Source organism: Canis lupus, chromosome 14 (assembly GCF_048164855.1).
Source record: "Canis lupus baileyi chromosome 14, mCanLup2.hap1, whole genome shotgun sequence".
Taxonomy (NCBI): Eukaryota; Metazoa; Chordata; class Mammalia; order Carnivora; family Canidae; genus Canis; species Canis lupus.
The window spans coordinates 56,200,785-56,213,572 of NC_132851.1; the positions used below are offsets into that span (position 1 = coordinate 56,200,785).

A 12,788-nucleotide genomic window follows, 5' to 3' on the forward strand; every position below is an offset into this window, starting at 1 on the left:
CCTGGATAGGAAAGCATGACCGCAAGTAACTTCTGTCCTTGTTGAAGGCAGTAATTTCCAACGAGAAAGCCATCACTTTACAGATTATACGTGCAAGCCCTTTAAATTTTGACAACTTATGTGTATTTTAATTTAGCTAAAGACGCGCATGCTTTTTGCTGATTTCAATGTGTCGTCAATTAATCTGGTACTGCGTGAATACAGGTTTATGACACATGGGCAGATTTTTCAGAAGAGTATCACATCACATTGTCCATTTTTACTTCTGAAAATTTATTAATAAATTTATTCCACTCGTGTCTGTATGTCACGAGTGGAATACAGCCAGTCATATGCTGGTCATTGTCCAATGACCAATTCTTTAGAAACAAACACACAGCCCTCCCAACACAGCCCAGGGCCTTATTTTTATTTTTCCGTTTTAGCAGTCTTCCTGCTTTCTCCTTTCTCCATTCAAATTCAGTTTACAAAGCCACAAGGTATCATTCAAAAATGCAATTTAAAAGCATGGCTATGATTTTCTCCCACTTATAGGGCAATTTACATAACATTCAAAGGTGGTCACGATGTGCTATTTCTCAGACCCATCATGTGGTACCTTACATTTTATGTTTCTGAAGCCCTATTTGGTTTCTCCCAAGTATAATATGCCATATATATATATTGGCATTTGCTATCTTTTCCTTTTCAGTTTTTATTTAAATTCCAGTTAGTTGGGCACCTGGGTGGCTTAGTGGTTGAGGGTCTGCCTTCAGCTCTGGTCGTGATCCCGGGGTCCTGGGATTGAGTCCCACATCCGGCTCCGTATGGGGAACCTGCATCTCCCTCTGCCTATGTCTCTGCCTCTCTCTGTGTGTGTCTCTCAAGAATAAATTAATTAAATAAATAAAGTCCAATTAGTTAACATTATAATATTAATTTCAGATGTACAATATAGTAATTCAACACTTCCATACAATATTATTATCTTTTTTTTTTTTTTTTCTGGAATATCCTCTTCTCTCTGGGTCTAAATAAATAATCCTTATTCACCTACTGAAATTCAGCCTGGCATTTCCTTGGGTAAGCTGTTTCTAACTAACTTCAGTTTGGAATCCCTGTTCCCTCTTCCTGTTCACATACTCTGTACACATTTGTGATCATTACATTTATCTCCTCTACTAGGATTGGTGCTCCTTGAAATTAGGTCATGAGACTTATCTTCGAATTAAGCCCTGTAACTAACATATGTTAGACAGTCAGTTGATATTTACTTAAAAGATAAGAAATGAAAAAGTCAAGTCAGAAAATTTTTCTGATATTTCCCACTGGAGCAGAATGTCTACATACATTATAAATGTTTTGAAATCTTGAATAGGAGAATGGGACTAATATGCTCACCATTTTCATATTGTACACTTTAATCCTCTCTTTAGAATTGAGAGAAACTAAAGTATTTGCCTCCACCATAAATTACTTCGGTACATTTCAAAACATATGCCCTTAAAGCAGCTTTAGAGAGGCTTCTTATACACTTACTAATATTTCTAGGGATATTCTTTTTTCAGACAGGCACATTCAGTGTTGAGAGGTGAAGCCTTTTTTAAAACCACGATTTTAGATCTCAGATTTTTTATCCTGAGCAGTAAATCCACCAAAGATTCATTGTAAGGTCACCAATGATTCAAGAATCCAAGAGACAACTGCTCATGTTGAACAAATCATTTTTCTTTTTTTCTGGTCAAACAAACATTTTGATAATCTTTAACTAGGAGAACTCCATTCCATTGTTGAGACCAAATATTTCATTCCTATTCATGTTTCTGCTTTTCAAAATGTTAGTTGCTGACCTTAGAATACTAAGTCAATAGGCAATAACAGTAATGGTCAATAAACTGTACCATTTAAATAAAAGATTATGATGGGCAGCCCGGGTGGCTCAGTGGTTTAGTGCTGCCTTCAGCCCAAGGCCTGATCCTGGAGCCATGGGATCAAGTCCCACGTCAGGCTTCCTGCATGGAGCCTGCTTCTCCTTCTGTCTGTGTCTCTGCCTCTCTTTCTCTCTGTATTTCATAAATAAATAAATTTTAAAAACATCTTTAAAAAGAATAAATAAATAATAAATAAATATTATGAGATGACAGAAATTTTTAAAGATTTTTAAAGATTATTTTTGAAGATTATTTTTTAGAGATTTTTAAAAGATTTTTTAAAGATTATTTTCCAGTGTGTGTGTGTGTGTGTGTGTGTGTGTGTATACACACATATCACATCTTTACCCCAATGGGTTTCTCAAGCAATTCTCTAAATTCAATACTCATGTCAGTGAAGTGTTTTGTAACAACCCACTTTAAAATCTAGTGCTTTCAATGTCTGCTGTTAATCTAATGTACTTTCAATCAACAGATAACATGAGGTTTTAATAAAGAAATATTTATTATAATAAAAAAACTGTATATCAGAAAAAAATACCCTAAAGCTAGTCTATTTCTTTGTGTTATCTGGAATTGTATGCCATTAACTCTGACATGTGGGGTTATCACATCAAATAAAAGCATAAACCATTTTCACTTCTTCAATTTAATTGGAAAAATCTTATTTCAAAAAAGAGATGTAGCTGAATGCTTATTAAATGACTTTAAAAATACATTATTATCTTCCAAGATTTTGTAAGTAGGTCTCTGGAATGTCAAGTTCAGGGTTTATTTATTTTATGCGCTTGGATAGGTAGTAAAATTGGGCATTGTACCTATCAATGCTTAATAATTATGGTACAGGATGTTTCCCTCATTGTATATATAAAAATACTAGAGCATTTCCTTCTGTAATTAAAGATTTTTATGCATTTTCCCTTTATGATCTTACATTATTACAAAAGTATTTGTAGTTTCTTATGTTAACTGTAATTCATCTAGGAAAATAGTCATCCTAACTTTATAAAAACAATATTATCGCTATACAAAAGAATTATATATAAAATAACAGTGTATAAAAAAAGTAAATAACACGGAAAGACAATTTAATATTGTTCCTGATGCTGAACTGGCATCAGCTTCTTAGAAAGCTAAGAAGTTGACAAGCTATTCCTTACTTATTGCTAATCCAGGGATATTAGAACATAAACATGAGCAAGGCATGATCCTCCCTTTTAATATAGTAGAGAAAGGACACATTCCCATGGTCATATAAAACTAATGACAGTGCACTCTGTGTTGTTAAAACACACACACAGCCACGCACATATACATAAACATACACATAATCAGCAGTTCTAATTCAGGGGAACAAAAATGAGGAAAAGATGTGGTATATTTGAGGGAAGTAGGGTTTGTAGAAGCAGTGATGATTGTAAAAGAGACGCAGAAGGAATTAAAATAGCACCAGCCCCAAGGTGGGAAAACATAGGCCACATCCAGTTAAAAGTCTCTGGATATGACCGATGCATATAATTAATTTTTCTAGGGAAGGTCACGGGGAGAGGCTGATTTAGATATGAAAATAGGAGCCATGATTGCTATGGTGAGTCATCTGCACATTATCTTTAGCCAAGGGGGAGCACATAAAGCTTTTTGAGCTCCAACTTAATGAGATTTACTCTCTCTGTTAATGGCATATAGGCTGAATTCTCACAGCAATCAAATAGGTATGGACTGTTGACAGAATATTGTTGTCTGCACAGAGGCAAGCATATGCATCAGTGTATTTATTATATGTTTTGTATAAGTATAGGAAGAAATATTAGATTTTATTTAGGGCATCTGGGTGGCTCAGTCTGTTAAGTGTCTGCCTTCAGCTCAGGTCATGATCTTGGGGTCCTGGGATCTAGCCGTGCATCGGTTATCTGCTCAGCAGAGAGCCTGCTTCTCTACCCTCCTCTTTCTCAAATAAAATAAATAAAACCTTTAAAAAAAGGATCATATTTATATAATTTTTACCTAAATCATGACAGCATTCAGTTTTTACAATTTAATACATGGCTTTCATCAGAACTCTTGCTCATTTCATAGAGCATGTGTTCTCACGGATGCAAAGGCTGTGCCACTTTGCTTTCACTGGCATACACTTTTAGCTTATTCAATATACTATACTTGTATACCAACATTTCCTAAATGTGGTTAGTGTTATAATAAAACACATTTAAATTATAAATTGTATTATATTTCTATCAAGATATCATAAAAACCTTATATAGCCCAACATTTTACTAGTTACCTCTGTGTAGTCCCTAAAAGACAACTTGCCAAGTTAAATATGAATTATGTATTCTTCTTTTACAAAAAAATATTGCTCTGAATCTGTTGACATTTTGTAGAATGACAAGGGACTATTAATAATAACCTATTGAGCTATTATAACTGAGAAAAAGTATAAAAGTTCTGTTCTTTCAACATAAAAGTTACTTTTTTACAATGAGTGAGAAAGCTAATGCTTTTAAAAAGAAACTTGGGATCCCTGGGTGGCTCAGCAGTTTGGCACCTGCCTTCAGCCCAGGTCATGATCCTGGAGTCCCAGGATCAAGTCCCACATCAGGTTTCCTGCATGGAGAATACTTCTCTGTCTGTGTCTCTGCCTCTCTCTCTCTCTCTGTCTCCCTCTGTGTGTGTGTGTGTGTGTCTCTTATGAATAAATAAATAAAATCTTAAAAAAATTAAACTAAAAAAAATAAAAAGAAACTCATGCAATGGACAGTGTCATTTTGAAAACAGGTGTTTGGAGTTGTGCCAGTTATGTGATTTTATTGTCATAAGATTAATAATACCTTTAAAATCTCTTATATAATGCACATAAAAATAAAAAAGATTATTGAAAATATAAGTGTCTTATCTCTTTAAAAAATCTAAATTAAAAGATTCAGGAGATACTTAAGTCAGTTTACTAACAATTTAAAAACAAACGAACATTCTATTAGTTTATTATTTATTAGCAACATGTCAAAAAAATCTGTGAACACTTGGTTGTTTAAGATAAATATGCTGACAAGCACAAAGTCATCACAGCTATCAATGGTCTTCCTTTTAGACCTATACAGCTTTCAAGTATATTTTTCAGGAATGAGAGTTATTAAAATACAGTTGTAAAATGTATTAAGGCTCGAATTGTTAAGCCACAAATTTCTAAATAAAAATGGTCAGAAATAAACTGCAAGATCAATCATATTTATTTCATTAAAATATTATTAATATAATACTTTAATGAGGCCTAAAACCTTGTTCAATAAGTAAATTTGAAATATGTCTTATATCCTTTAAAAATCTCTGATATACATTCATCATAATGAATGTAGTATTTACAATGACATGGCATTTATAACTAAATCCATATTAATATTTGAAGAGTATTTGGTCTAGCTCAGTAATTTCTATATTTTTATAGCTATAGACTCTTCCCTTCAAATAAAATCTTCATGCACATCCACCCACATATATTAATACAAAACAAAATTATTTTGATCCAGATGGATTTGCTTTGGACTTTGAAGTGTATATGAAAAATTCCAATCACCCAGTAACTCTTTCTTGACTTATCTCAACAGCTGAAGAGCCCTGGATGCTGGTAGCACCGTTTGAAAAGCATTGATCTAAATGACTATTAAAGATTGTTTTCAATTGGGTAATGGCATATGACATGTTTCATCAATTACATCTTCTTCAACTCCTAGAACTGCTTTTTTGTTCTTTTCTAATTGTTACAATTCACTCTTTCTCTCACCAGCATCATCCTAACAGCATATAATCCCATTTATGAGCTACTAACTACTAACAAAAACATCATCTTTGATACTCACTACTATTCCTAAGTTTGCGTTTGATCAAAACTGTCAGATTCTTGAAACAAACCCATGTATAGGTTATGGGGACAAATTCAGGTATGCCACATTTTATTTCTTAACCTCTCTTCATTTGAAAGATATTTCTGGAAATTCCCTAGCACATAGGTCTCCTTGATGTGGAAAACAGTGAATGCAACACAAGTACTAATTGGACTGGACTCAGAAACCTGATTCACCCATGGGCTTTAAAGTTCTCCAACTGGGGAGATATTGAGAATAATCCATGTTGCAGTAGGTTTTGTTCTATCTGAAGACCTTCATTTCGACTATCATCTCTCCTCTGCTTGATGTTAGTGCTGATGGGTAATGGTTGACAGGGAGTGATTTTTAACTTTCTAGTGAAACTATTTAAGGCTGACCTAGAAAAAAGTCAGTAGTTGGTCTGGCTGCTTGGGCTAATGCTCAGATGGGGGAGATACCTACCTTCTACTCTGTGATTCTCTATCTTTATGATTTAATTCTCTGTGCATATTTAACAAGCTATAATGGTATTTTGAAAATCATTACTTTATATAAAATCTTGAGATACATTTCCATGGCATATGTTCAAGTCACAGTTATTGTTATTTAAACTGTAATAAGTACTGTTAATTTTCTTATATTTAAAATAACTATAATTCTACCTAATCGCAGGTATTAATTCAGAATACAAATAATACAAACAGGAAATCCATGTAGAAGGTTAAAATATCTTTTATTGTTGATAATATTATTACAATACCTATATTCCTTTTAAAGTATGTGAACATAAATTTTCATAAAAACTAATGTCTAATGCATCCTTTTGAAATATACTTGTTTCACCTCATGAGGCTGGCAATAAAATTACATGGCCCCTTCTCTCTAGCCACAGGGTTGGTTCTGTGGTTCAGGCTGACTAACCAGACACCCTTCTTTCCAAGCTACAGTGTTGTTATAGGTATTGCCTTATGACAAAGTCTCTATGTTTGAGATATTCCATCATGAAAGAGCAGGTGAAAGAAAGAGAATATGATTTGAACACTCTAGCCTTGCTTGATAACTAACTGTGGTTGTTTCAGTTAAATTAGCCAATATATTTACTGCCTCTTTTTAATCTTCTCTATCAATCTGACAATTTATTGTATACTTCTTTTTTTTATTAGAGTTTTTTTTTTCATTAACCTATATTGAGTTTCATTTTGAATGAAAGATATCTGGCCATTTAATCAAATACTTGAATAAACACATATATAAATGTGGTGACACATAAAAAATGGCCAGGGAATTCTTTGACATCCCTTCTGTGGAAAGGTGGAGACTATATCCCATTTTCTTGAATCCAAGCTTTGAAGATGCTGGACAGTTTGGGACCTAACCTTTAAAAGGCTTGTCAGTTTCTTTTCTTTTCTTTTCTTTTCTTTTCTTTTCTTTTCTTTTCTTTTCTTTTCTTTTCTTTTCTTTTCTTTTCTTTTTTTCTTTTCTTTTTTTCTTTTCTTTTCTTTTCTTTCTTTTCTTTTTTTCTTTTCTTTCTTCTTTTCTTTTTTTCCTTCTTTTCTTTTCTTTTATTTCTTTCTTTTCTTTTCTTTCTTTTCTTTTCTTTTCTTTTCTTTTCTTTTCTTTTCTTTCTTTTCTTTCTTTCTTTTTTCTTTTTTCTTTTTTTTTCTTTTTCTTTTTTTTTTTTTTGTGGTGGGGTGGGTGGGGAGGAAGCCCTGAACTTTCATTTAAGAAGTAGGATCATTCCATGTGATGGTCATACAGAGCGCAAAGTAACCACATGGAGAGAGGTCATGAGGGGCATGGAGGAAAGAGAGACAGACAGAGACAGAGAGAAGCTCCAGCAGCCCCATCATTCACATTATCCCTGCAGAGGCCTCAAATGTTATAGAGGTGAGATAAGCCTATGGACCCATATATTTTTTTTTTAATTTTATTTATTTATTTATGATAGTCACACAGTGAGAGAGAGAGAGGCAGAGACATAGGCAGAGGGAGAAGCAGGCTCCATGCACCGGGAGCCCGATGTGGGATTCGATCCCGGGTCTCCAGGATCGCGCCCTGGGCCAAAGGCAGGCGCCAAACCGCTGCGCCACCCAGGGATCCCTTGACCCACGTAATATTGAAATGAAACAATGACAAATTGTTGTTTTGAGCCACTTCATTTGAAGTGGTATGACAAAAATGGAGGAAAATTTGGTGGGATGATTACAAATGACATTTGTAAAATTATATTCTTATTTTCCAAGTTTTCTATCCTTTGAAAATATCATTTCTGCCAAACAAACAAAAATAAGCTGGTACATGTTAGCAATAAATCACTTATTAGCTTTTGGTTAACTTTATTACTGATTTTAAGACCTATAATTAAGAACACAACCCATTATTGGCTGCATCGGGTATAAACCACTTCTATCACCCCTAGTTTTTTATTCCACTCCCAGGGAATACTCAGACTCTCTACATTTTTTTTTCCTCTTTATATGTTTACAAAACAGTATTACCTTTGTGGATATTTTGTACACTATTTATAACTTTTGCAATATAATGTGTCCTTGCCAAAAACATTTTCATATAAATGATATGTATCTGACTAGTATTTCATTACTTTGCCTAAAATCTGCTATTATTTAATATTTACCTTTTATAATTTTGGTTGTTACTACTTTCCCTTATGATTTCAAGATGGTTGCTGTAGGTCCAGCCATCATATCCATATTCAATGCAAGAAGAAGGAGAGAAGAGGAAGAGGAAGAAGATGAAGGAAGAGGAGCAGGAGGGGTAAGGGAGTGGGGAATAGGAAGAGAAAAAGCAATCTTTACATTTGTCAACTTTTAACAAATAAAGATTTTACAGAAATACCCAACATACTCTGCTACATATCATTAGCCAGAATTATATCATATTCCTCATTCCCTCAAACCTCTCTGGCCTTGGAACACAGTGGCCTGGGGGAAAAAAATGAATTTTTAATTAGATCAATTTCTGTCTACCTAAATTTAAGATTGTTTAATAGGAAAATTGGGAGAATTGATAGTGGCTTTGTCACTCTCCACTTTTAATCCAACTTAAAGGATATGTTTGAGAAGATAGTTAGATAATAGGTAGGTAAGAAGAGAGAGAAATATGATAGATAGGTAGATAGGCAGTAGAAAATAAAATTCTGAGTACTTATGCAAGTTAGATTCCTGGGAGGTGAAGAGTAGAGCTTTTTATAATTTTTATTTTTTCTTATAATGCTGCATACTTTGAAGTTCTGTTAAATATGAAGTTATATTTGATGAATTAATCATACAAATTGACTTAATTTTCTTTTGAATAATGCAAGTTGAAGAGAAATGCTCATAGGTAAATAAACATGGTGCATTTTTCAGAACGAATTTTGGATTTTTAAAATAAGCAGAAGTAAAATAGTTGACTTGAAATTTCTCTTAGAAAATCTAGATACAGAATAAGCAACTTCTCTTTGAGTTAAAATCTAAACCAAACTTAAAACACACACACACACACACACACACACACACACAGAGGGACACCTGGGTGGCTCAGGAGTTAAGCATCTGCGTTTGGTGCAGGGCGTGAATCTGGGTTCCTGGAATCGAATTTCACAGCAGACTCCCTCTCAAGGAGCCTGCTTCTGCCTCTGCCTGTGTCTCTGCCCTCTCTCTGTGTCCCTCATGAGTAAATAAATAAAATCTTTTTAAAAGAGAGAGAGAGACCTAAACAAAACGATCTATAAGTTCCTGAAGATGTAGTATACTATAGCTCAATATTATTTCAATTACTCAGCACCCATATTACAGTAGACTTTTTGTTTATTCACCTTGAGTCTTTGAAATTGATATACATAGTGTAATTATAACACCTCATTCCTGGAAACCTAGATGCTCTCAGTGTGGCATTTTAAACTCTAAACTGCAATATGCTATATACTATTATTTAATATTTCTGACTTTTATCCCATATGTTTATCTCAGTTCCGAAATTGCCTAATTTGAGGTAGGAGTAATATATTTTTTTCTCAGTTGTTAAGAAAAAAAGCTAACCTTGAAATATTAACTGAGATTACATTTCTCATCATCCTAAACTTTAAAAGTTTTTTTTAAAGGTTTTATTTATTTATTCATTGGAGAGAGAGAGAGAGAGAGAGAGAGAGAGAGAGAGAGAGAAGCAGGCTCCACACAGGGAGCCTGATGTGGGATTTGATCCCAGGACTCCAGGATCACACCCTGGGCCAAAGGCAGGCGCTAAGCCGCCAAGCCACCCAGGGATCCCCTAACAGGTTTTCTGTACAAATATAAAGTACAGGAAAAAATATATGTGATAATATAAACTTTGTAGTATTGGGATAAATATTTGACCTGAATTGTGGCTGTAGCAACTACAGTCACAGAGAGCCCTCATCAACATTGAAAAAGAGGAAATAGTGTTTTTTCCCCTTTAACTTCATATCTTTCATTAGGAAATCTGTGCATTCCATGACTCACTATATTGCTTTAATATTGGGTCTCATGTGGATGAAATAATTTCACTCACATCATGTGTCAATGAGAAACTGCTAATAATTCATAAATCATTTGTTTTAGGCATAAAATGAGATATTGCATGTAATGAACTTAACGTACAATTACTGAGAAATGAATTGAGGGTTGAAATTTAACTAATTAAGCAGTCAGTGTGTGATTGACTTTGGCCATATAGCCATATACTTAACATTATTTAAATTCTTCTTCTCTTACCTTCCTTTCAATTCCCAAATAGTGAGAAGTTTTAGTTCTAGCCAGCTTATTTATTCAAATATGCATTTATTTGTTTCTTACCTCATGTAAAATATTCTACACCTCGTTTCATAGAGATTTGGGGCTGACATAGATCTAATATAAAATATGAGACCAACATATTACTGAATTAACATTGATTATAGTTCATGAGGTATTCTTTTGGTCTGAGACATATTTCCAATAATTTTTTTGTTTTGTTTTTTCTACTTGGCAAGAGCTCTGTCACTGTACTAGCTCAGAAAGTTGGAAAGTATTAGTCATCAGCTGGTATTAATATTTTTAGGATATTTGGTGGGAAAAGGAAATTAATAATATACCTAATAAAAAAGGACTAATATTTTGTGGATGTTAATAAAATCAGAAATAATACCTCACTGATTTGCATGGGATAAGGAGAATTTTATGCTTTCCAGCATAGCTCCATTCTGCTACTCGACACACATCACTGAAGAGGTTAATCTCCACCTACTAACCTTGATTAAAGAGAGACATAGATCTGAGCCAGAGGTGCACTATGAGAAATGCTGCTTCTAATAATAATTTTATGTTCTGGCTATAATAATTTTCTTAAAGGCTTTAAATATATTCTTGAAAATTAGAGGGTTTTATTATTGTAAGAACTATTTGAATAATAATCTGGACTGTCATATAGAGGCAGTATGGCACAATGAGTTAAGAGTACAGACTTTTGCACTAGACTATATCGATTTAAAATCTTGCTTTTATGACTTACTGCCTGAATGAACTTCAGCAGATTTCCTAATCATGTGTGTCAGTTTCCTCATCTGTAAAATGGCAATAATAATGGTATTTATCATACAGTAAAATGTAAAATTTACAAAATTTAATACTGATAAAGTACTTAGAACCATGTTTGAGCATATTAATGACATAGTTATTATAATTACAATTGTTATCATCTTTCTCCCCTCTACCCAATCCTGCTCTTAAAAAAAAAGAAATTACTTGAGAGTGAGAGAGAGCACAAGTAGGGGGAGGGACAGATGGAGAGGGAGAGAATCTCAAGCAGACTCCTTGCTGAGTGTGGAACCAGCACGAGGCTTGATCCCAGGATCCTTAGATCATGACCTAAACCAAAATCCAGGGTTGGATGCTAAAACCACTGAGTCACCCAAGTGCCCCAAATCCTGTTCTGATTTATCTTTTCTGTTGGTGGTGTCAGTAAAAACACACAAAAAAGAAATTCTTACTTCATTTTAAAATTTTCAACCAGGTAATTGGCTATTATTGACTTTCCCTCTTTGATAGCTCCATCATGTGTGTAATTTATATTTCTATCATCACTGACATAAAGTTCAGAACTTTATTGTTTTTCAGTAATGCAATTATATGAGCCTCTTAATTGAACTTTTGCCTGCCTTTCTTCATTCAGCATTTTTTAAGTGCCTTCTCTACACTTTCCAGTCCAAATTGCATACCACTGTCAAAGTAATTATTCCAAAGTGTGGCTGTAATCATAAGAAAATCCTGTTTAAAGCAAAAACAGTTTCTTATTAGCCATAGAATAAAATATAAAGTACTTGGAAACATGAAAGCCCCTTCAGGAGCTTACCGCAATGTAATTTCTAGATTCATTTCTTACTATTCCCCTTCGTAGAGGATGTATTCCCAGCCAAACAAAATTAATCAGTATTTCCAGAACACAGGAGTATACTTATAACATGTTATCAGATTTTTGGAATCAGTTGTGAAGATCCACTTGTAAGAATTAAAATACCAATTGGCAAATAAATAGAACAAACAGGTAAATTACTATAGTATTATGTAAGTAATTATAAAAACTAATGATGAGATTTCCAAGAGATGCCTTCAAGTATTTGAAAGACTATGCCATGAATGAGGAACTAAATCTAAATCTTTAAGATCTCAATAAATAGAAATAGGTGATGGGACATATAGGGAGATCACTTTCTGTTTAAGCAAAGGAAAAACTTTTTGACAGTAGGAGAAATCTACAAAAAAGACCACTTCATAGAGTAGTTTATATTTTTTTTAACTTAAAGCGTTTTTTAAAATGTTTTCTGCCCTCGTGATATGGCTTCAGGGAAAGAGAGATTTGAGTCAAATTGCCTAGATAATTTTCCTACAGGGTGCTTAAAATGGGGTCTATGTAATCCATTATAAGAAATTTTAGGCAATGTTATATGTGTCTGTATATGTGTACTTTCTTTTTTTTTTATAGAGAGAGGGACGGTGGCTTTCAGTACTCTCAAAGGACTAAC

The 12,788-nt window shown here is 33.7% G+C and overlaps 1 long non-coding RNA gene across 1 annotated transcript in view; it reads left to right on the plus strand.

The window, feature by feature from the left end:
* Positions 1 to 12,788, plus strand: part of LOC140604136 (uncharacterized) — a 265,137-nt gene that overhangs the window by 218,505 nt on the left and 33,844 nt on the right. The window lies entirely within an intron of this gene.